This window comes from Scyliorhinus torazame, chromosome 11, assembly GCF_047496885.1.
Source record: "Scyliorhinus torazame isolate Kashiwa2021f chromosome 11, sScyTor2.1, whole genome shotgun sequence".
NCBI classification, from domain to species: Eukaryota; Metazoa; Chordata; class Chondrichthyes; order Carcharhiniformes; family Scyliorhinidae; genus Scyliorhinus; species Scyliorhinus torazame.
In genome coordinates, this window is record NC_092717.1 from 160,338,321 (window position 1) to 160,363,118 (window position 24,798).

The following is a 24,798-nucleotide window of genomic DNA, read 5'->3' on the forward strand; positions in this document are numbered from 1 at the left end:
AGCTGGCAGGCTGCTGGAAGGACCTTGGGGGGCTTCTTGATGCATTTGAAGTCTGCCTGTGAGAGGAGGGTCGCAGAAGCACCTGTGTCCAGCTTAAACTGGATGGAGCATCGGTTGACCTGCATCATCGCACGCCATCTGTCCTCCGAATCCACAGCGAGGATGGACTGAATGCGAGATGAGTTAGTTGTGGCAAGTTCACGTGTGGTAATGATGCCCACTCGGTAGGCGAACTCCAGGCACTCGTCCTCAGGATCCGTTGTACTGTCAGGATCAGAATCCTATAATCGTCGTTGCACGTTTTGGACACGCCGTCGTCGGAATTGGGAGCGCTGGCCTCTGACTGGTAGTGCAGACCTGCACAAGGCTGCATAGTGTCCAGGCTTCCCGCAGTTTAAACATCGTCTGCCTGTTGCAGGGCAGTGTGCCTTTAAGTGGGCGTTGCCGCAGTTCGGGCACGTCATGACGTCGGCGTCGTGACGCGGTGTACGTCATCGCACATGCACAGTGCGGTCGGCAGACGTCTGGACCTGTGCAATGTGGATGTCGGCCGCTTCGTTATCTCGTTCGCATTGCGCATGCGTGGGGCTCTGCGAAAAGCGCGTGAGGTGGCTGCTGTCTTCAATGCTGAGGCGCTGCATCCAGGAGAAGCCCTGCACACTCTCTGCCTCTTGGGAGGCAAGTTTCTCATTTTCAGCCGATTTGTATTGGGAATACTGAGTTTTTGTGTGCTCATGCACTGTACATGTTTCAATCACGACGGGCATGGTCATATGCTTGATTTTTAAGAGCTGCTCTCTCAGAGGATCAGAGTGAACTCCAAACACGATTTGGTCTCTGATCATGGAGTCAGCAATATCAGCAAAGTTGCAGGACAGCGCTAGCAGGCGGAGGTTAGTTACGAAGGCATTGAAAGATTTATCTTTACCTTGAAGACGTTGTTTGAATATGTAGCGCTCCAAGATTTAATTGGTGTCCATTTCACAGTGACTATCGAACTTGTCCAGGATGATCTGAAACTGTGTCTTGTCCTGGCTTTCGGTGGAGTTGAACAGTTGTATGGCTTGATGACCCGCTGTTGAGAGGGGAAGCGCAATCTTTCTTGCATCAGACGCACCCTCGAGGTCTGAGGCTGCGATGTACAGCAGAAACTTTGCTTGAATGTCTGCCAGTTGGCCCTGAGCTGGTGAGGAGCCTGAATCTTCTCCATGGTGCCGGGATACATTTTCTGGTCGTCACGGAACGGACTGAGGTAAGCCACCTTAAATTAGTAGTCTCCTGGTATCATGTCGTGTTAGATACACTGTTATAACACTGGCTGTAACTGGATGCAGTTTAGATCGAAAAGATACTCCAGACCTTGAAGTTAGTTCAATCAGGTTAATTGAACTAATAGCACAGTTAGCACAGTTCTCTGTGAGTTTGACTTTCTGCTAACTTAAGTGTGGTTACTCTGTCTGACTGAACCAGACTTGCTCTTAGCCACATGGTGGAGGTGTGAGATTGTAACAACAACCTTGGCTGACTCTCTAGATGTCCATCAGTGGAAAGAGGCGGAGTGTGAGTGCCTCGTGTCCTTTATAGTCAGATCCCACCCCTGAGTGTCCTGCCTGCTTATTGGTCACGCCCTGTTCTCTGTGTCCATTAGCTGCTTGTTTATGCCTGCCTGTATATCATAATGTGTGTGTCTACATGTCATGACATGGCCCATATTCAAGAACTCAGTGGGCAACCTACACGCATGTGCCACCACCATCACAGACTCATACTACAGGTCCTACTACTTTAGTTTTTGCTTGTATGTCGAGAAAAGGAGCACCGTCTTATGGTCCAATTTTATGAAATGTGGTCTGGCGATGGAGAGGTAGGCAGTCTTGATGTTTGTGTAGCAATGGTCAAGGATGTTAGTGCCCCTAGTGGGACAGGAGATGTGTTGGTGGAATTTTGGCCATACACTCTTGAGGTTGGCCTGGTTGAACTCCCCATCCATAATGAACAAAGCCGATGAATAATTAATGAATAAATGGTATTCTGTTTCCAAGTTGTTTATAGCGGTGTACAATTCATCAAGCGCCTTCTTCACTTCCGCCTGGGATGGTCTGCAGACTGATGTGATGATGGCAGATGTGAACTCCTGTGGAAGGTAGTATGGGCAGGATTTCTCAGTCAGGTATTCCAGATCCGGGGAGCAGTAGTTCGCCCAGGTCGCCACGTCTGAGCACCAGGAGGAATTGATGAGGAGTCAACGCCTCCACCCTTCGCCTTGCCCGAGGATGCTGTGCAGTCCATCCGGTAAATCGAGACACCCTCAGGTTGTATGGCACAGTCTGGTGAGGCAGGAGTGACCCATGTCTCTGGTGAAACAGAACACACAGCAGTCTCGCATTTCCCTCTTGGAGGTTGAAGGGGGAGGGGTCTTGAGATGAGATGCCTTAAAACCAGATAGCTAGGATAACACGAGAATAGCTTCGCATAAGTTAGTTTATTGAGGGCTGAAATTAACCATAGAACATATATCCAGTAATCATTATTAACCATTAAACATGTTTTCTTAGAACATAGCAGTAACAAGCATTTACACTCTTGCTAATCGTAGTGGCCGCAATGTATGATGGGATTTAAGCTAGGTAACTTGACCACATTCCAAAGAAAGACTGAATCATACATAAATACTGTGGTCAGAATAAACATGTCCAGAGTAAGCAGTTCTTACCAGCAACCCCAGGCATCCCAAACTCAGACGGACAATGGTACAACTAGAAACCACACTATGATAAGAGGAAATGGGAGTGAGGGAGAGCAAAGGACAGTGGATGGGGGGGGGGGGGGGGGGGGGGGGAGGGAAGTGTATTGAAAAACAACAGATGGCCAGTGGACAGGACATGACAACATAATGAGCTGATCACGCACTTACCATGCTGCCTAAGGTAAAATTCATTGGTCAAGTTCGAATCTATATCTACATGGATTGGACCGAGTCCAGCTGAGGCAGGGCTACTGATTTTTGGAAATTGTATAACTGTTGAACCTAAAGCAATGTAAAGCAGAGTGGTTTGGCACTTATCCAAATCACTCTCCCTTGTACGTTGACTAAGCTTGGAAAGTAAAGCTGTCGAAACCAGAGTTGCTGTTTCCACGAGTCTTTGTATTAGCTGAGCCGCAATTAGGAGGGGAGATTACCCACATAAAAGCCAGCTTGCTACTCAGTCTCTGAAAATGCTTCTACAGAGGTAAGTCTAGCATTAAGCTCATTCAGCTTGTTTTTGATCACTTGGCCATTTGCCAGGAGTATGCAGGAGAGAGGACACTTGAAACTGCATTGTTTTAGTCTCACCTGCAGACCGGCACATTTCCCTCATTTTCTGGGTCAGTGGTACTTCTGGGTGGACCCAGGATCAGATGAGAGAAGTCTGACCTTGTGGAAGGTAAGTGATTGTGTCTGGCAGGGTCCTCCAATCAAGTTGCAATTTCGGGGTCACTGGGAGTGGGCATGTTTATGACCTGGTCAGGCCCCTGTGCTCCATGAGGACGGGTCTTCCTTTCGGCATGTTCGGGTTCCTTACCCAAAAAAGATAAAGACCTGACGGAATGTGGATCATACAGACCCATTTCACTGGGTTGTGGATGTGAAAATACTCGCAAAGGTCCTGGCCACAAGGCTGGAGGGCTGTGTACCAGAGGTGGTCGCAGAGGACCAAACGGGCTTTGTCAAGGGTAGGGCTTTGTCAAGGGTAGGCAGCTCACAGCGAACATCAGGCGGCTGCTGAATGTAATAATGACCCCCACCCCCCCCCCCCCCACCCCCCCACCGCGCCCCCGGGGAGAGAACACAAGAGTTGACTGTCTCCCTAGATGCAGAAAAGACCTTCGACAGAGTAGAATGGAAATACCTCCTTGAGGTACTGGAACGGTTTGGGCTAGGAGTGGCGTTCACCGCCTGGGTCAGGCTCCTGTACAACGCTCCCAAAGTGAGCGTCTGAACTAACACTGCCAGCTCTAAATATTTCCAGCTACAAAGAGGAACAAGACAGGGCTGCCCCCTGTCCCACTCTTGTTCGCACTCGTGATTGAACCCATGGCGATAGCCCTGCGGGACACGAAAAGCTGGAAGGGAATCCGGAGAGGAGACAGAGAGCACAGAGTCTCACTCTATGCAGAACCCGACACAGATTGGGTACAAATGGAGGAGGTATCCTGTAAAGGAACGACCCACTGGGCCCTGGCCACAGCAGCACTCCCATCCTCATCAACAAGATACACAACGGGCCCAGTGGTAGCGGCCACGCTGAGACCATTGACCCAGCTGAGACAACACTTTGTGATAACCAAAATGTCCTCCTAGGCTCCCATATGCGGCAATCACAGATTCCCCTCAGCCATGCTGGATACCACCTTCAAATGATGCAGGTGGGACGGGGGCACACTGACGGTTGGGGGCTTCTACATAGGGCATAGACTGGCGACACTAGATGAACTGACGAGGAAGTGGAGGCTAGCAAAAGGACAGGAAATGAGACAACTCCAAATAAAACACTTCCTCCGCAAAGAGACAGTTGGGTACCCCAGGGCTCCAGAAACCACACTACCAGAGGACCTGATAGGCACAAGCAATGAGAAGGGGGGGCCATTCGGGAAAATATACGGACAGCTACTGGACAGAGCCCGGACTCCACTCGACGAGACCAGACAAGAATGGGAGGACGAACTGGGGACAGAGGTAGGATGGGGACTCTGGAGCGAAGCACTGAGCAGGGTGAACTCCACCTCCTCCTGCGCAAGGCTAAGCCCAATGCAGCTCAAAGTGGTGCACAGAGCGCACCTGACCAGAACCCGAATGAGCAGGGTCTTCCCGGGGGTGGAGGACAAATGTGAGCGGTGCCAGAGGGGCCCGGCCAACCACACCCACATGTTTTGGGCTTGCCCCAAGCTTGCTGGGTTCTGGACAGCCTTCTCTGAGGCAATGTCCAAGATTGTGGGGGTGAGGGTGAAGCCATGCCCAATAGTGGCAATCTTCGGGGTATCGGAGCAGCCAGTTACACATGGGCAAGCAGGCCAACGTCCTCGCTTTTGCTTCCCTAATCGCACACTGGAGAATCCTGCTCGGCTGGCGATTGGCAGCACCACCCACAGCTGCAGACTGGCTTGCTGACCTGGAGAAGATTAAATACACCACCCGAGGGTCAGAGGAAGGCTTCCTGGATGGGGAGTTTGTCGGTCTGTTCCAAAACCTGTTCGAGGCCAGCAGCGAGGAGTAACCTAATAAGAATTTGTTTTAAAATACCAAGATAGATGAGGTACCAAAAGACTGTACAACCCAAGGGGGGTGGGGGAGGCGGAAGGAAGGTGGGGACACCACGAGAGATGGGGGGGGGGGGGCTTAACCCCCCCTTTTTTTTTCCATTCTCTCCGGAAAATAAAAGAAAAGCACAGCCGAAGCCGGGGGGGGGGGAGGACAACGGGGAAGGGGGAGGAACCATAGACCTATCCAGAGGGCAACGAAATATAGGGTCAGTTAAACAAAGGACAAAATAAATCTCTCTGTATAATAAAGGAAATTAGTGTGGGCGAGAAATATGTGATGTGTATATATGTTTAGAAATATGGGAAATGTCAATAAAAAGATTTTTTTTTAAAAAATGTTCGGGTTCCTGCATGAGGTCTTCACTGATTTGGGGATGGTTAGGCCGCATTTGGGTCGCTGGCAGGGTCTTTCTGGGTCGGGTCGGGCTGGGTCACGTGATCGGATCCAGCGTTGGCGATCGGGTTCTCCTGAGATCGGGCCTCAATCTAGGCCTGACCGGGCCTCCACGTCGATCCTCTTCTCCCCATTCAGGTGAGTCAGGATGCTGGCCGAGCCATTCTGGGTTGGGGCGAGTCACGTGGCTGGATGTCAGGCCGGGTGCTCCGGATGCCGGGTCGTATTTCAGGCGAGGTCGGGACTTCTCGTCGGGCCTCTTCCGCTTCCAGGTCGAATTCGGGGTTGGATTGCCGGGTCAGTCCTGCCGGGTTGGGTCAGGCCGAGTCATATGGGTCGGTCATCAGTAGTTGGAGAATCTCCAGACCTGTAAGTAAACGTAAAAACCTGTACCATATAAATAAAAGTTCAAATTTCTTTCTGAGGAACAGAGAACTCAGAAAAGGATATATAATTTTATAGAGGTAATGAAATAAGATAAGTAAACAGTGAATAATAATTTCAAATGCACCAAGTCATCGGAATAAGAGGGCATAGGTTTAGGAGTATGACAAGTACATTGAAAAGAGATGCCATAAAGTGTTTACTTCAGGAAAGAAATGTTGGCGAGCTTGGATTTGTTATGAGGAAAGGTGTTTGAACTCAGTTAAGAATCAGCTTGCATATTTAGCATATTTAGCTGCATTGATATTCAGGAACAATAGTCTTAAATATGCCAAAAGACATGCTTCATCTGAGTCTACTTTATGAAAACATAAGAAATAATGTTCCATTAAAATTAATGCACAAAAATGTGCTGTTAAACCTAATGCATGCAAAATGTTATTTAATTAGAGCACACTGAAATATCATCATAAACAGAACCAGGGTGTGTGTTGCAACCCACACGAGACCTACGGGGTTGGAGGAATCAGTCACCCCGTGAGACTCACTGAATACGAGCTACCCCGCTAAGGGTAATAGATTATTCATGATTAAGAGCAATATAAAGTCGGCCAAGTATGGAACCGACAGAACAGACCTGGCTGCGATCTGATGTGTATTATAAATAAAACCAAGTTTTCTTTTTACCAACTTGGTTCGGAGAGTTTTGTAATCTACAAACCTGGCGACGAGGATACAACTGGATTACTATCGACACTGCTATAACGTTGGGTGAACCACTTCCTTTACTCGGCTGGACCAAGTTTGGAGAATTGTTTTTTTTACAAATATGCATTTGTTCGGAAGATTGGATTTGTTCAACGCAAGCTTAGAGGATTGTACACAATACATAGAAAGCGTGCGTTACTTTTTCCAGGCAAATGCTATAACTGATGCTGATCGACAGATAGTAATATTGCTGACTGCCTGTGGAGCACACACTTATGGAGTGGTTAAAACGCCTTACATATCCTGCAGCTTCGGACAGTGAAACATTTGAGCAATTGGCACCTCTAGTGGTGCAACACTGCAACCATAAACTGTCTGTTACTGTTTTAATACAGCAGAGAGGGCCCCTTGAGAGGCTGTAATCGGGTTTTTGACAAGGCTACGAAAACTAGCCGAGTACTGTGAATATGGAACTTCCCTTTCCGAATGCTGCGCAACTGTTTGGTCTGCGGCGTAAATACTCTGCCACTCAAAGGAAGTTGTTAGCTGAGTCATCCCTAGACCTTCAGCAGCCCGTACAAACTTTGCTTTCCCATGAACGTGCCGAGAGAAGAGTGCAAAAGATCCAAGGGATGGAGGTAAATACCCTGGGACCCACCCCCTCCCAGGGAGCATCCTTTTGCCAGGAAAAGGTCAGGGGTGCAGCAGTTGGATCTGTGAGACACCGAGGCAAGGGTAGCAATATATGCTGGTGAACCGTCAGCCATTGCTAGACCCACAATGACCCTGGTAGTTTAGGGACAACAGTTGGTATGACTCCCATTGATCAGTGTGAAGGGACATGGCCCCAGCCTGCTAGACCTTGAATGGCTAAAGCGCATACACCTGGACTGGCAGCAAATATTCCAAAAGGGTTTCTGGGGCCACATAAAAAGTGCTAGGAAAATACCCTGAGGTTTTCCAACCCGACTGTGAAAAATAAATGGGGCCATGTCAAAAATTCAGGTCGATTCGGACATACAACCAAGGTATTTCAGTGCTCACCCGATCCCTTTCACTTTGTTAGCACAAGTTGAGGCTGAACTCAGCTGGCTCAAAGGCCTTTGGATCATTCGGCAAGTATGTTTTGCTGATTGGCGGCGCTGGTGGTCTCGGTGCTCAAAGAACAAAGAACAAAGAAAAGTACAGCACAGGAACAGGCCCTTCGGCCCTACAAGCCTGCGCCGACCATGCTGCCCGTCTAAACTAAAATCTATTACACTTCCATGGTCCATATCCCTCTATTCCCATCCTATTAATGGATTTGGCAAGATGGCCCTTAAACATCACTATCGTCCCTGCTTCCATCACCTCCTCCGGCAGCGTGTTCCAGGCACCCCCTACCCTCTGTGTAAAAAACTTGCCTTGTACATCTCCTCGAAACCTTGCCCCTCGCACCTTAAACCTATGCCCCCTAGTAATTGACCCCTCTACCCTGGGAAAATGTCTCTGACTATCCACTCTGTCTATGCCCCTCATAATTCTGTAGATCTCTATCAGGTCGCCCCTCAACCTCCATCGTTCCAGTGAGAACAAACCAAGTTTATTCAACCTCTCCTCATAGCTAATGCCCTCCATACCAGGTAACATCCTGGTAAATCTCTTCTGCACCCTCTCAAAAGCCTCCACATCCTTCTGGTAGTGTGGCGACCAGAATTGAACACTATACTCCAAGTGTGGCCTAACTAAGGTTCTATACAGCTGCAACATGACTTGCCAATTTTTATACTCAATGCCCCGGCCAATGAAGGCAAGCATGCTGTATGCTTTCTTGACTACCTTCTCCACCTATGTTGCCCCTTTCATTGACTGTGGACCTGTACACCTAGATCTCTCTGACTGTCAATACTCTTGAGGGTTCTAGCATTCACTGTATATTCCCTAGCTGTATTAAACCTTCCAAAATGCATTACCTCACATTTGTCCAGATTAAACTCCATCTGCCATCTCTCTGCCCAAGTCTGCAAACGATCTAAATCCTGATGTATCGCCTGACAGTCCTCATCGCTAACTGCAAGTCCACCAACCTTTGTGTCGTTCGCAAACTTACTAATCAGACCAGTTACATTTTCCTCCAAATCATTTATATATACTATGAACAGCAAAGGTCCTAGCACTGAACCCTGCGGAACACCACTAGTCACAGCCCTCCAATCAGAAAAGCATCCTTCCATTGCTACTCTCTGCCTTCTATGACCTAGCCAGTTCTGTATCCATCTTGCCAGCTCACCTCTGATCCCGTGTGACTTCACCTTTTGTACCAGTCTGCCATGAGGGACCTTGTCAAAGGCCTTATTGAAGTCCATATAGACAACATCCACTGTCCTACCTGCATCAATCATCTTTGTAACCCCCTCGAAAAACTCTATCAAGGTAGTGAGACACGATGTCCCCTTCACAAAATTGTGCTGCCTCTCGCTAATATGTCCACTTGCTTCCAAGTGGGAGTAGATCCTGTTTCGAAGAACTCTCTCCAGTAATTTCCCTACCATTGACATAAGGCTTACTGGCCTGTAGTTCCCTGGATTATCCTTGCTACCCTTCTTAAGCAAAGGAACACATTCTCCAGTCCTCCAGGACATCACCTGAAGACAGTGAGGATCCAAAACTTTCTGTCAAGGCCTGAGCAATTTCCTCTCTTTCCTTCTTCAGTACTCTGGAATAGATCCCATCAGGCCCTGGGGACTTACCCACCTTAATAGTTTTCAAGATGCCCAGCACCTCGTCTTTTTGGATCTCAATGTGACCCAGGCTGTCTACACACCCTTCTCCAGACTCAATATCCACCAATTCCTTCTGGATTGGATTGGATTGGATTTGTTTATTGTCACGTGTACCGAGGTACAGTGAAAAGTACTTTTCTGCGAGCAGCTCAACAGATTATCAAATACATGGGAAGAAAAGGGAAGAAAAGAAAATACATAATAGAGCAACACAAGGTATACAATGTAACTACACAAGCACCGGCATCGGATGAAGCATACAGGGTGTAGTGTTAATGAGGTCAGTCCATAAGAGGGTCGTTTAGGAGTCTGGTAACTGTGGGGAAGAAGCTGTTTTTGAGTCTGTTTGAGCGTGTTCTCAGCCCGATGGAAGAAGTTGGAAGAGTGAGTAAGCCAGGTGGGAGGGGTCTTTGATTATGCTTGATAAATGGAGTCAATGGATGGGAGGCAGGTTCGTGTGATGGACTGGGCGGTGTTCACGACTCTCTGAAGTTTCTTGCGGTCCTAGGCCGAGCAGTTGCCATACCAGGCTGTGATGCAGCCCGATAGGATGCTTTCTGTGGTGCATCTGTAAAAGTTGGTGAGGGTGACGAATGTGATATAAAATAGTTACTTTAGAGATATTAGTTAATGTAATGTAGAAATAAGTCACTTTGATTCTGGCAGGTAGAGACAAAGGGATTTGAGACCGCATGGAAAAAGCAGGAAGAGGTGTGTCTATGAGAGTGATGCTGCATTGATAGGGGCCGGAGAAAGGGATTGGAAGTGAGCCAATCAGAATAGATCAAACAAGTCAGGAGGGACATAGGATGACCTATGGATGTCGAGTATGTGAAACTTGATGCCATTTGAATGTATGAGTACTGATCTCTTTGTCTGGGACCTTCACTTAGTTCCCGGGACTGCAGACAGCAACATGTTGTCTGCATCACTGTGGACTAGGTAGCTTGCAAGCTGAATAAAATAACTTATTTTTATGTGCAAATCCATCTCGACTTTTATTGAGGCCAGGCTGACGTAGAAAGAAATTTGGAATTCAACATTTGGTGCCGAAACCCGGGATTTCTCAGGGCGATCCTGATCCAACTGCGAAATCAGAATTAGACTGATTATGAACAGGAGGATGGGGAACAAAGGGCCCTCAATGTAGAACTGGAAAACGACCGCGCATTGATTGTTCCCCTCTTCTTATCGTCTGATTAGTCTGGTCACTCGCGGTTGGCACAGAAAGACCGCCTCGACGAAATCACAGGTCAGTCTGGGGATTAGCATTTTAATTGATGGGATTTCATAGAGTTAATTCGCTGGGGTAGGCTGTATTGTTGATGTGACATTTAAAATATAAATGGTTCAACTTCATTTGTGAGTTAATTCGGCTGGGGTAGGCTGTATTGTTGATGTGACATTTAAAATATAAATGGTTCAACTTTATTTGTGAGTTAATTCGGTTGGGTTACGTTATGAGAGGTCGATGTAACATTTGAAATTGAAAATGGTTCACCTCTATATGTATGTGTGTTAAAAATATAGTTGATTAAGCTAAAATTTTCTCTTTGGACTGTAGTGGCGAAAAAACGCAGTTCCGAGGACTAGTTGAGATTATGGGGAATTAATTGGATAGCACAAATGATCCAGGCATGCCACTGCAAATATTATGTGATAAGTATCCGGACAAAGCGAAGGATTTTAGAAAATTGTCAGCACAGTTAAGAACTAAAATGGGAGATGAATGGCCACTAGGGGGAACCAAAGACCTAGAAATGGTTAAGAAAATCCAGGGACAAATTTGGAGAAAAAATCAAGGTATGAAAGCTAAAGAATTAATTGGATTATGGAGGCAATATTGTCAAGAGGAAAAAGATAGGATTATGTTTTCCAGCTGGCTGGATAATGCCCTTAAAATGGGGATTCCAATTAGTGAACAGGGTAACCTAAAAACATTACAGATCTTGAAAAAGGAATGTGCATTTAAAAAAAGAGCAAATAGAGACAGGAAGGACCCGGGTCACACAAGAGACGAACTACGTAGTTCAATGGCTGGCCTTGAATTGACAGAAGAAGAAAAATTCAATAATTTGGAAAAGTCAGTAAAAGTTCCGTCTGCACCCATAGCATGGTCTGCGCTCATTCCAGAACCACCAGAGTACAATAATATATACCCAGTCATTGCTCCCCAGATTTCAAATATGCCAGAAACTCAAGCCCTTTTGGGTGATAGTGTGGGCCCTGATTTACCAACTTCACAACCGGAAGAGCAAAAGGAACTCTGTCCCACAAGCCCAGTTAGCTCTAGGACAAGATCTCAGACAGCGAGAGAGGGGCTTGACGCTCACCAGAAACAATTAAGCATATCACCTAAGTCTCCCCAAACTAAGGAGAAACCACAAGATTCGGGAACAAAGGAAGCTGAAACAACTTCTTTTGAAGAGAAAGAACTCCCCTAGTGACAGGGAGAGACGTTGAAGTCTTGGAACAACCAGGGGAAATAGCTAGAGTGCCCCCTGGTGACATTCGGAGACAGTTACCGATTAGGAAGATGCGAAACCCCGACCCAGTGACTGCGGGAGCGAACCCCACGATAGACGTTTACTTCCCATGGACACCCAGTGAGATGATGGCTATTATGGCTACAATCCCAGATAGAAAAAAATCTCCTGCTGCCTTCGTGGATTCCTTGAGAACTACCATCTCAATTTATCAAGCTGATTCAAGGGACCTCTGGGCCCTAGTCCAGCAGATTTTAACCCCAGCAGAGTACCGCAATTATCTTAACCACCTGAATTATGCTAGTCATGCCGCACTCCAGCAGGCCTATGCGTTAGACGACGATAGAAGGACACAGATCTTGAATGCGTTGAATAGCACATTTCAAAGGCCCATAAATCTTTCTGTTATCTTAGACCTAAAACCTAAGAAGACTGAAGAGCCAGAGGAATTTCTGGAGCGTTTTAATGAAATCTACCGGGGGCAGTCAGGCGATTTGCTGTATCAAAATGGTCAGAATTCCCTTCAATACTGTGCTATATTAATGCATTGCCTACCACCTTCTGTGGTTACTGCTGTGAAATGTAATAACATGAATTGGACAGAGAACGACCCTTCCCAGGTGGCAAGGGCAGTCAGATTTTACTGGAAGGAGGGTGTAGGCCAAGAAGGAGGCTCAGTTACAAAGGTTAAGACTGAGTATGTAATGAAAAAGGATGATCTGCGACCCCAACAAGCGGTAGAAATGGTAGTTTACCAGCAGGAGCCCCAATATAGTGACTTTGGGTGGGTGGATCAGCGAAGAGGAGGATACCAAACCCACCCAAAGGGACCCTCACCCCATTTTTATGGCCCACCGAACGACTCAACAGCTCTACAACCGCAGCCCCCTCTGAGGGGCCATTGGTCTACTGGAAGAAGAGGACGGGACAGAAATAGAGGGAGCAATGCATGTTTTAATTGCGGCCGTGTAGATCACTGGCAACAGGGATGCCCCTTTAAAAGACAGGCAGTAGAAGGAGATTATCCGACCCAAAGGAGAGGGTACCCACCAAGGGGAGGACAGATGAGATACACTGACTTCTCCCAGGAAAACCCTTTCCCAACACAGGATTGACTAGCTAATTTAGCCATAAGGACTCTCCAATCGGACAGGGAACCTATTATCTCTCTGCAGATAGGAGATCAACATCACTCATTTGTAATCGACACCGGGGCAGCTATGTCTTCTGTGCAATCAGCACTTAAATTACCATTATCCGACCACACGCAGCAATTGTCAGGGTTCCAAGGACAGGTGTGTGAGTATCCTATTTCTGAACCTGTGACAGTCACTTACGAGAATAAGTCTGCAGAGCATCAGTTTGTAGTGACTACTGGATTGGACTGTAACTTGTTGGCCCGAGATTTACTGTGTATCTTCCAGCTACAGCTAGAATGCGGAGATGAGGGGGTAACGGTTACATCATGGCGGATGAGACAACAGTGCTATATTTCTATCACCCCCCCAGTGGTGGACGTTAGACGTTGAACAGTCACTGCATCACGTTACCCTGGCCTATGACAGAACTGGACGAAACAGGGAGTTGGAGGACAAATACCGGCCATTACTTGAGACCGAATGGCCAGTCAAGGTTACAGCCACAGTCACGGGAAAAGAAGGTACAGCCGATTTTGTTACAATATCACCACATTTATGGCCACAGTCAGCTTCGGTAAGCCCTCATATTAAACGTCAGGTCCATGACCAGTACCATGCCAGGGATATGGGGCGAATGGTCAGGAGGGCAGTGGATCATTCAGATCCAACAGACTACGCACTTCAAGTCATGCCGGACGGCACTACCATAAAATATTTTGAGGTCCCTGAAACGATTAACACTCGACTGCAGCATCACAGGGGACATGATGTGTTGGAATATGTCAATCCACAGGTCTGGGCGGAATACCCATCAAAAGTGGGAAAGACAAATGTTACACCTATCAAGGTGATGATTAAGGATCATGTAAAGCTACCTTCCATTCGGCAATACCCCCTGAAATCTCAAGCTGCTCCATCAATAGATAAATTAATTCAAGAACTGTTGAAACAGGGTATTTTGGTCCCTTGCCAATCAGAATGTAACACCCCCATACTTGCTGTGCCTAAACCAGCCAAACCAGACCAGTACCGATTAGTACAGGATTTACGTTCAATTAATGCCATCGCACAGCCGTTACATGCTCTCGTCCCTAACCCTGCCCACATACTGGCTCAAATTCCAGCACAAGCCCGGGTCTTCGCCGTAATTGACCTTCAGCACGCCTTCTTTGCCCTCCCACTTGCGACTGAAAGTCAATATTTGTTTGCCTTCACTTACAATGGACAGCAGTATACCTGGACCCGACTGCCACAGGGGTTCGTCAATTCACCTACACTCTTCTCCAGATGTCTGCAGACCCAACTCCAGGCCTTGACATTGGAGCATGGTTCCACTCTGGTGCAGTATGTAGATGACATATTGGTGGCAAGTCCTGACGAGCCCAGTAATAGGGATGATGTGATCCAATTATTGAACCACCTATCCTCGTTGGGTTATGTTGTTTCACAAGCAAAGGTCTTGGTGGCTCAGAGAAAAGTTAAGTTCTTAGGAGTTTTACTTACAGCCACAGAAAGAAGTCTCGAACCCAGTAGGATTGAACCAATATGCCAATTCCCCGCCCCTACAATAGCCAAGGAGGTTCGTCATTGGCTGGGTATGGTGAATTATTGTCAGCAGTGGATACCAAACATCGCTGTCTATACAAAGCTGCTGACGCCTTACATGAGTAAAGAGGGAAACTTTATTCTCACCACCGAGGCACTCGAGGCCTTCCGTTGCCTGAAGCAGGCCTTGCTACAAGCACCGGCCCTCGGTAGGCCCCTATACGACCGACCATTCCAGATATACTGTACTGTTCTGGAAGGATGTTCAACAGCGGTACTCACCCAGCAACATGGGGACAAGCACCGGCCCGTAGCATATTACTCTTCCAAACTCGACCCAGTGGCGTTGGGCCACCCTGTTTGCACCCAGATCATGACTTCGGACAACTCTGGAAGAATAGGGGATTCCTTACCTCGGCAGGCACAGAAATATCCAACCGGGGTTTAGTTAATGACCTACTGCAGGCCCTCCTTATGCCAGCGCAGATTTCCGTTATTAAATGCGCTGCCCACACGAATGGTACAACCCCAGTTGACGTTGGTAATGAACGAGCAGATCGTGCAGCGCGAACAGCCGCGCAAATTCAGCAAGTGATGGTGCCTAAGATGTTAAGTCAGACTAAACGGTCTACTATAAATATGTCTCCTTCTGACAAGTCAATGCCAACCATCCAAGACGTCATAAGGTTACAGGAGGACGCTCCTGAGAGTGATAAACAAATGTGGAAACGGTTAGGTTGTACATATGATTCTGTTTCCTCTTTATGGACCACGCCTGCACATCAGACTTGTATGTCTGATGTGCTGGCTTTATGGGTCATTGAATGTGTACACTTTGCAACTCATTGTGGGGCTCGAGGGACTAGTGATTTGTTGCTGGACACTTGGTGGCACCCTAAAATGCAGGGGTTGGCCCAAAGTATCAGTAATCGGTGTTTGATTTGTCAGCATCCCTTGTGGGATGGGGCAAACCCCGTTGCCCAGTGGTCCCTTTGAGACGCTCCAAATGGATTACATTGAGTTGGAAAAGTGTCAATGTTACAAATATGTTTTAGTCATTGTGGATGTGTTCAGCAGATGGGTCGAGGCGTATCCGACTATCGATAATAAAGCTGCTTCTGTGGTTAAAGTCTTGATGCGGGAAATCATTCCCCGGTACGGTATACCAGCTCAGTTAAGTTCTGATAATGGGCCTCATTTTATTGGACAAATTAACAAGGAGTTTTGCTCCCAGTTGGGCATACGCCAGCAGTTACACTGTGCTTACAGACCGCAGGCGGCCGGGTTGGTTGAGAGACACAATCAGACCCTCAAAACTAAATTGGCTAAATTAAGAGCAGACACGGGACTGACATGGCTTAAGTTGCTCCCCGTTGCCCTCTTCCACCTGCGGGTTACACCTGCGGGACCGGCCCGGCTCTCTCCCGCCGAGATTCTTTATGGCAGGCCTCTTAGAACTCCCTGGAGCCTGCAGGTTCCCAGACTGGTTCAGTTTCATCAGATGACTGAAGAAATGACCACCTATGTTCTAGCCCTCACGCAAGTGCTCAAGGAACTCCATGGCCAGGTCCGCGCGGCTCACCAGCCATTGCCCCCAGTACCTAGCTCACTTTCAGTCCAGCCGGGTAGTTATGTCATGGTCAAAAATTGGACTAGGAAGGGGTCGGAGCTGCGATGGGACGGGCCCTTCCAAGTTCTCCTTACCACCCCCACAGCAGTTAAAGTGGAGGGGCGAAGTGCTTGGGTCCACCTACATCACTGTAAATTGAGTCCATCTCCACTACTGTAAAAGGTCGGATACTAACCTGCCTCCCTTCTCCAGTGCTATTTTACAGGTGTGGAGCATGATGAAGTGGCTACGCATCGTCTGTCTGATATTTGGCCTCACTTCGCTTGGCGTGTTATTGGCGATGGACATGGAAAAGGGGAATATTATGTATCTGTGTAGCCCCAACCAATCTACAAGGATACATCACCTCTGCAAAGGTGATGTTCTTCGCTGCCCCCATATACGAGGACATGGTATCGACTCATGGAAGGTCATCAAAGTTAAGGAGAATGCAGGAGTCATGAAGCAGTTGCACCGGTCCCGGCGATGGGAAGGGAACATTATATGGACATTGCCTTGTTTTTGGAATACATGTAAATTTGATTTTGGATGTGTTAAGAGTGGTACAATAAAGGTAAAATCAGGCTGTCAGAAGAGTGTAGGAAGAGGCTATGAGAAAGAGAAAGGGACTAGAGAGAGGACGGGGCGTATGAGAAGGGAAGTACAGCTAGAACGTAGGTTACCGGGAGATACACTTAAGTTAATTAAAGGCCAAACTGAGGAAAACCCGGGTAGTATGAATCTCTTCTACCAGATTTACCACCGTCTGTATGGCCAGGGACGGGTTGTCTGCTACCCAAACCCCGCAGCGGTGTCTAGGTTATTTTCTGTTTCACCGCTTTGGGGCACTCCCCAAACGGTGGTTCATTGTCAGCATTCCGAATCACTGCCCGATCAGGTCACTCTTCCTTACGATCCGGGTTCAGCACCACCGGCTATTTGCCTTCCCCTTCCTCGGGATAATTCCCATTCACAGTACGATAGGCTGCGACGGTGGAGGGCGTACATACCTAGCCACTTCACTCCCAATAGGGATTCCCGGTCGTACGAGAATTGCTTCAGCAGTGAAGGATATGGCTGTTTGCTGGTAGAGGTGGACACAAATATAACATGTCTGTTTCCCACCTGTACGGACAGGAGGTGCCATATCACCCAGGCGTCTGGCCAATGCGTTTGTTACAACACTTGCGTTCCATTGAACGCCGGCCTCCAGCTCCTTTGTGGCTGGGCGAATGTCTCTCATATCACTGTTGGGAATAGGGCTTTCCGCATTGCTGGGCGGCCCGAATGGGCATTTCAAAGTTGGATAAACTGGGCTACTGGGGGGTCCTTACGCAACCGATATGCTGATTGTGATGCTAGCCTGCACACGGAACAAGGATACTACTTTTTATTTAATGGTACAGCGACCAACGTTTTGTCACCCCCATTTCCCCGCCGAATTGCTATAGGGACTCTAGTCCCTACCACAGTCCCCTGCCCTTCGGCGTGGAACCTGCATAATCAGTTAGCACGCCGGGCAGTCTCTGCTGAATTTTGCGAGAACTGGAAAAAACCTCAGGTTCTTGCACCCAACCGGGGCCACTCAGCCGGGTGGGGCATTCTGAGCGTATTGACACTGGGAGGTGTGGCGGGTTCCTTGGCTGTCAGTGATCGGAATTATTTTATTTGCGGCCTTACCAACTTGGGAAATGAAACCTTGGGAGCCCTCGGGGCAATAACTAAGGAGTTGTCTCAGCTACGGTTGTTTGCAATGCAGAACCGGTATGCTCTTGACTATCTTCTGGCCCGTGAGGGTGGGGTATGCGCCATAGTACAGGGCAAGTGTATTATGGGGATTCAGGACTTGACTGCTAACATTACTAAATTTATGGATCGCATACGGGATCACTTGGACGGGATGCAGGATCCTGGCTCTTGGGGTAACTGGGGATTTGGAGGATGGAAGGACTGGTTGATAAATATGGCCATGTATCTAGTGGTAGCTATCGGCTGCATCTTTGTGGGCCTGGCCATCCTTAAATGTGTGATGGGTAGAATGCGGGGTGCACTGGATCAGATCACCGCCCCAATCACCGCAAAAAAAAATCTAACTGTTAAAATCCATGAGGGTGAGGCAGATGAAGGGGGGCTAAGACAGGAATTGGAAATGCAGCGACGGATCTTTTTAGATGAGGAACCGTAGCTATGGATTGGATAGTTCGGTTATCATGGAATGATAAAAGGAGGGAATGACGAATGTGATATAAAATAGTTACTTTAGAGATATTAGTTAATGTAATGTAGAAATAAGCCACTTTGATTCTGGCAGGTAGAGAAAAAGGGATTTGAGACCGCATGGAAAAAGCAGGAAGAGGTGTGTCTATGAGAGTGATGCTGCATTGATAGGGGCCGGAGAAAGGGATTGGAAGTGAGCCAATCAGAATAGATCAAACAAGTCAGGAGGGACATAGGATGACCTATGGGTGTCGAGTATGTGAAACTTGATGCCATTTGAATGTATGAGTACTGATCTCTTTGTCTGGGACGTTCACTTAGTTCCCGGGACTGCAGACAGCAACATGTTGTCTGTATCACTGTGGACTAGGTAGCTTGCAAGCTGAATAAAATAACTTCTTTTTATGTGCAAATCCATCTCGACTTTTATTGAGGCCAGACTGACGGAGAAAGAAATTTGGAATTCAACAAGGGGTTGAAAATCGAGGATCCAGTTGCAGAGTGGGGAGCCAAGTCCTAGGATTTGGAGCTTTGATATGAGCTTGGCTGTGATTATGGTGTTGAAGGCGGAGCTGTAGTCAATAAATAGGAGTCTGATGTAGGAGTCCTTGTTGTCGAGATGCTCTCGGGATGAGTGTAGGGCCAGGGAAATGTCATCTGCGTGGACCGGTTGCGATGGTATGCGAATTGCAGTGGATCAAGGCGTTCTGGGAGTATGGGGGTGATGCGCTTCATGATCAACCTCTCGAAGCACTTCATTACGACTGAAGTCAGGGCCACCAGACGGTAGTCATTGAGGCTCGTTGCCTGGTTCTTCTTTGGCACCGGTATGAAGGTGGTCTTCTTGAAGCAGTTGGGGACCTCGGAGTGGAGTAGGGACAGGTTAAAGATGTCCGCGAACCCCTCTGCCAACTGGTCCACGCAGGCTCTGAGTGCACGATCAGGGATCCCATCCGGGCCCGTCGCCTTCCGAGGGTTCACTTTCAGGAAGGCCGATCTGACTTCGGAAGCTGTGATGGTGGGTATGGATGAGTTATGGGCTGCTGGGACACTCAACAGTGGATTGTTGGTTCCCTGCTCGAACCGAGCATAGAATGTATTGAGTTCATCGGGGAGGGGTGCGCTGCTGCCGGAGATACTGCTCGGCTTCGCTTTGTAGCCCATTATGTTGTTTAGTCCTTGCCATAATCGCTGAGAGTCTGTCTGTGATTCTAGCTTGGTTTGAGACTCTCTCTTGGCATCTCGGATGGCTTTGCGGAGGTCGTACCTGGATTTCTTGTATATGTCAGGATCGTCTGACTTGAACGCCTCAGATCTGCCCTTCAGTAGGGAGTCAATCTCGTGATTGAGCCATGGTTTCCGGTTGGGGAACGTACATACTGCTTTCTTTGGCACGCAGTCGTCCACACATTTGCTGATGAAGTCTGTGACGGTGGTGGCATACTCATTTAAGTTGGTCGCTGAGTTCTTAAATATGGACCAGTCCACTGTCTCTAAGCAGTCACGTAAGAGCTCTTCTGTTTCCTCGGACCAGCACTGCACAACCTTCTTAGCTGGATTCTCCCGCTTGAGTTTCTGCTTGTATGCCGGGAGAAGGAGCACCGTCTTATGGTCTGATTTCCCAAAGTGCGGTCGGGGGATGGAACGGTAGGCGCCCTTGATTCTTGAGTAGCAGTGGCCAAGAGTGTTGTCGTCCCTGGTGGGACAGGAGATGTGCTGGTGGAATTTTGGCAGTACACTCTTGAGGTTGGCCTTGTTGAAGTCTCTGGCCACGATGAACAAGGCCTCCGGGTGTTCTGTTTCGTAGTTGTTTATAACTGTGTACAGTCGTCCAGGGCCTTCCTCACTTCTGCCTGGGGTGGGATGTAAACCATTGTGATAATGGCTGACGTGAACTCACGTGGGAGATAGTATGGGCGACACTTCATGGTAAGGTATTCCAAATTCTGGGGTGCAGTAGGTCGCCAGGGTTGCCACATCCAAGCACCAGGAGGTGTTGATGAGGAGGCAAACCCCTCCACCCTTCGCTTTGCCTGATGATGCGGTGCGATCCGCACGGTGAATTGAGAAGCCTGCAGGTTGTATGGCACAGTCCGGTGAGGCGGGGGTGAGCCATGTCTCTGTGAAACAGAGCACACAACAGTCTCTTACTTCCCTTTGAGAGGTAAGTCTGGTGTTAAGTTCATCCAGCTTGTTTTCGATCGCTTGGACGTTTGCCAGGAGTATGCTGGGGAGAAGGGTCTTCAAACCGCGTTGCTTCAGTCTAACCTGCAGACCGCCGCATTTCCCTCGCTTCCTCGGTCGGCGGCTGCGGCTGGATGATCCTGGGATCCAATGGGAGAATTCTGACCTTGTGTAAGCTAGGTGGTTGCGTCTGGCGGGGTCCAGGGCGCTGGCGGGAACCAGGGCGTTGGTTACGTTTCCGGGGTCGCGTCTGGCAGGAGCTCTGGGGACTGGGCCGGGCGATCCAGGGACTGGCGTCGGTTGTTAGGTCGGGATGTGTGCTCTGAGGTCCAGGTCGGCTCCAAATCGAGGTCGGGGCTTCACTTACGGTTTTGGCCCGATCCACTTCCAGGTCGTGGAGGTTAGGTCGGGTCGGGTCAAAAGGTATCCATGGGCCTCGGAGGATGCTCAAGCCTGCAAGAAAACATAAAAGAGAGAGGTTAGTAATAATGTTAGTCTTAAAATTGAATTTTTAAAGATTAGAACAAGTATAAGTTAAGTAAAAGTGGATCGCGCAGAGAGTCGACTCGCTCCGGCGCTATCTTCAGATTCCTTCTCTTTGGTGAATACTGATGCAAAGTATTTGTTTTGTACCTTACCCATTTCCTCTGGCTCCACACATAGATTCCCTCCCCTGGCTACCCTCTTGCTTTTTATGTACGTGTAAAAAGCCTTGGGATTTTCCTTAACCCTATTTGCCAATGACTTTTCATGACCCCTTTTGGCCCTCCTGACTCCTTGCTTAAGTTCCTTCCTACTTTCCTTATATTCCACACAGGCTTCGTCTGTTCCCAGCCGTCTAGCCCTGACAAATGCCTCCTTTTTCTTTTTGATCAGGCCTACAATATCTCTCGTTATCCAAACTTGATAAGAAGGTCAGATTGCGTGGGGATTATAAATTGACGGTCAACAGGGCCTCCCGGTCGGATCATTACCAAATGCCCTGCATCAAGGACCTGTAGTGATCTCTGTATTAGATAATACATGATCAGACTATGTTAAGCAAGTACAGGCAAATGAACACTCAATGGCCTCACAGCAGGACCTATGTAAATGTTCTGCTCTTTCTCAGAGGAGTGTGTGTCAGGATTGCAGAGAGAACAAAGTGAGAAAGCTAGTGAGAAGAAGTTATTAGTTATCATAGTTTTATATCTACTTACTTAATTGTTAATATTCTACAGTTGTTTATTTGTTTTACTAGTTTAGTATGAAGTAAAAAGAACTCATGAGATTAGTTTGTATTACTCAATAAATTACTTAATAGTTACTGGAAGATTACGGCTGTCATTTAACAACTCAGTTTGATTAAGAGAGTAATAAATATATTGCATATCGTAATATAACAGGACCTATATACAAAACTGACCAGTAGACACTCATTTACCAAGCTCGATATGAGCCATACATATTTGCAATTAGAATTGGACGCTGCCTGCAGTAAATACGTCACTATAAACACCCAGAGAGGCCTGTACGACTATACCAGACTTTGGAGTGTCATCAGCCTGTTCCATATTCAAAAGGGTAATGGAAAACATACTGCGAGGTTTTCTGTGAGTGGCAGTACATCTGGATGACGTGTTGGTCACAGGGGCAAGCAAACAGGAATGTTTAAGTAATTTGGGAGAGGTACTCTGTCATTTTTGGAGATGGGCGTTCGCCTGTGGAGAGAAAAATGCTTTTTCCATGTGAGGGAAGTGCTGTACTCGGGCTACCGAGTGGATTGTGAGGGGTTGCACCCAGTCGCGGGGAAGGTACAGTCCATTCAGCAGGCTCCTACACCTGAGAACACCATGGAATTGTGATCATTTTTGGGATTGGTGAACTATTTTGGCAAGTTCATCCCCAGCCGTGCAGCCATATTGGACTCCTACATCTCCTTTTGAATGGACATGGAGAAAACAACAGGAAGCATCGTTCATACAAGTAAAAAAACAATTGACATCCTCCTGCTTATTAACACATTTGGTAAAAGGTAAAGGTAAAGTCTCCATAGTCCCAGATGACCATAGGCTGCTTTTCCCTTTGAAGGGAAGAGCTGACTGGTGGTGGTTTAACCTGAGGATCACCACACCTCAGGCGAGGGACACGTTTAAGAAGGTGGGGCCTACATGAAAGACCTCAGCCTGTACGGGAATTGAACCCATGCTGTTGGCCTTGCTCTGCATCACAAACCAGCTGTCTAGCCAACTGAACTAAACCGTCCCCCACATAACATATTATGATCCAGCCAAACAGCTAATTGTCATGTGTGATGTGTTACCATACGGCATTGGTACCGTTTTATCACATCACGTGGAAGATGGCAGAGAGAGGCCGATCGCTTTCGCCTCCAGGACACTGGCTGAGAAAGAAGGTTTGGTAGTTGCATTCGCTGTAAAGAAATTCCATCAATGCATGTATGGTCGACATTTCATGATCATCATGGACCACAAGCCACTGCTCGATATTTTGAAAGAAGTCAAGGCAATTTTACCCATCGCCTCTGCCAGGATCCAGCATTGGTCCCTCCTACTAGCCTCCTACAAGTACTCGTTTGAAAATTGTCCCGGTACCCAGATCACAAATTCAGATGCAGTATGTCAACTCCCTTTGCTGATGCGCTATCCTTCTCCTCCCAGGAAGGACGAGGTAGTGGCCACGCTCAACTTTCTGGATTCATTGTGAGTGGACACAGACCGATCCAGTCCTTTCAAAGGCACATAGTCCTATATGAGGTCAGCATAAGCAGCTACCAGACGGGTTGCGGACATTCTCGAAGAAGATGTCTGATTTTAACGTGAAAGATGGCATCCTGTTGTGAGGTATGCATGTCGTTGTCCCACGCAAGGGGCAGGATCTGATCCTGGGGGATCTGCATAATGGGCACCCAGGGGTGTCCAATATGAAAATGTTAGCAGGTAGCTATGTTTGGTGGCCAGGCCTGGGCGCTGAGATAGAGAGAGTATCCCAGCAGGGCAGCATATGTCAGGAGTAGCAGAAGCTTCTGCCAGCCGTGCCGCTTCACCTTGGGAATGGCCGGGGCAACCATGGGTGCAGTTGCACGCTGACTTTGTTGGCCCATTTCAAGGCTCAAGGTTCTTACTCCTGATAGATGCCCAGTCTAAGTGGTTGGAAGTCGACAGAAGGAGCAACCATTGAAAAGTTGCATTTGTCCTTCAGCACACACGGTATCCCAGACGTGTTGGTTATTAACAATGGAACGGCTTTTACAAATGAGGAGTTTTCGGGACTCCTGAAGGCGAACGGGGTGTGGCACATCTGTATGGCCCCGTATTACCCGGCTTCAAACGGGCTGGCGGAACGGGCAATGCAAACGTTCAAATGAGTAGCAAAATAATCAAACTTTGGGGTCGAGGTCCAAGACTGGACAGATTCTTGTTCTGCTTTAGGGCCACTATGCATGCCGTGACCCGGGTGGTGCCAGCTGAATTGCTAATGGGCTGGAGGCTTTGGACCGGTTTTAGTCTGGTTTGCCCTGATATTGGCTGGATAGTTCGCCACAGCCAGGAGCTGCAAGAGTGTAGCCCTCTTCAATGAAAACCGCCCAAATTATTTGCACCAGGTGACACAGCCTATGTTTAAAACTGCAGACGACACCCAGTGGATCTCAGGGACAATTGTCCGCCAGACAGGGCTGGTATCTTATCAAACTTAGGCACAGGGTCATGTCATGAAAAAGGATCTCAATCACATACAGTCCAGACGACCAGTTTGACACAATTCCTCGGGAGAAATACAGCCAAACCAAATCTGATGCCCAATGAGGCTCGAGCATTGCCCCAAGAGGGTCAAGGCACCGAAATGAGAGAGGTCGGAGATACAGATTCAGACATGGAAACCCAGCCTTCGGAGGCCTTGGAAAGAGAGTAAACAGTGTAGCAGCCTTAGGCTGCAAGGGGGCATTCCACTGAAAGTGCAAGGGCAGGAGACTGCCACACTTTGTTATAATGGGAGAAAAATTATAGAAATTCTTTGGGTGTGTTTCTCGGCATCAAGAGGCAGCTTTCTGTTGGCCATTGGCTGGCTG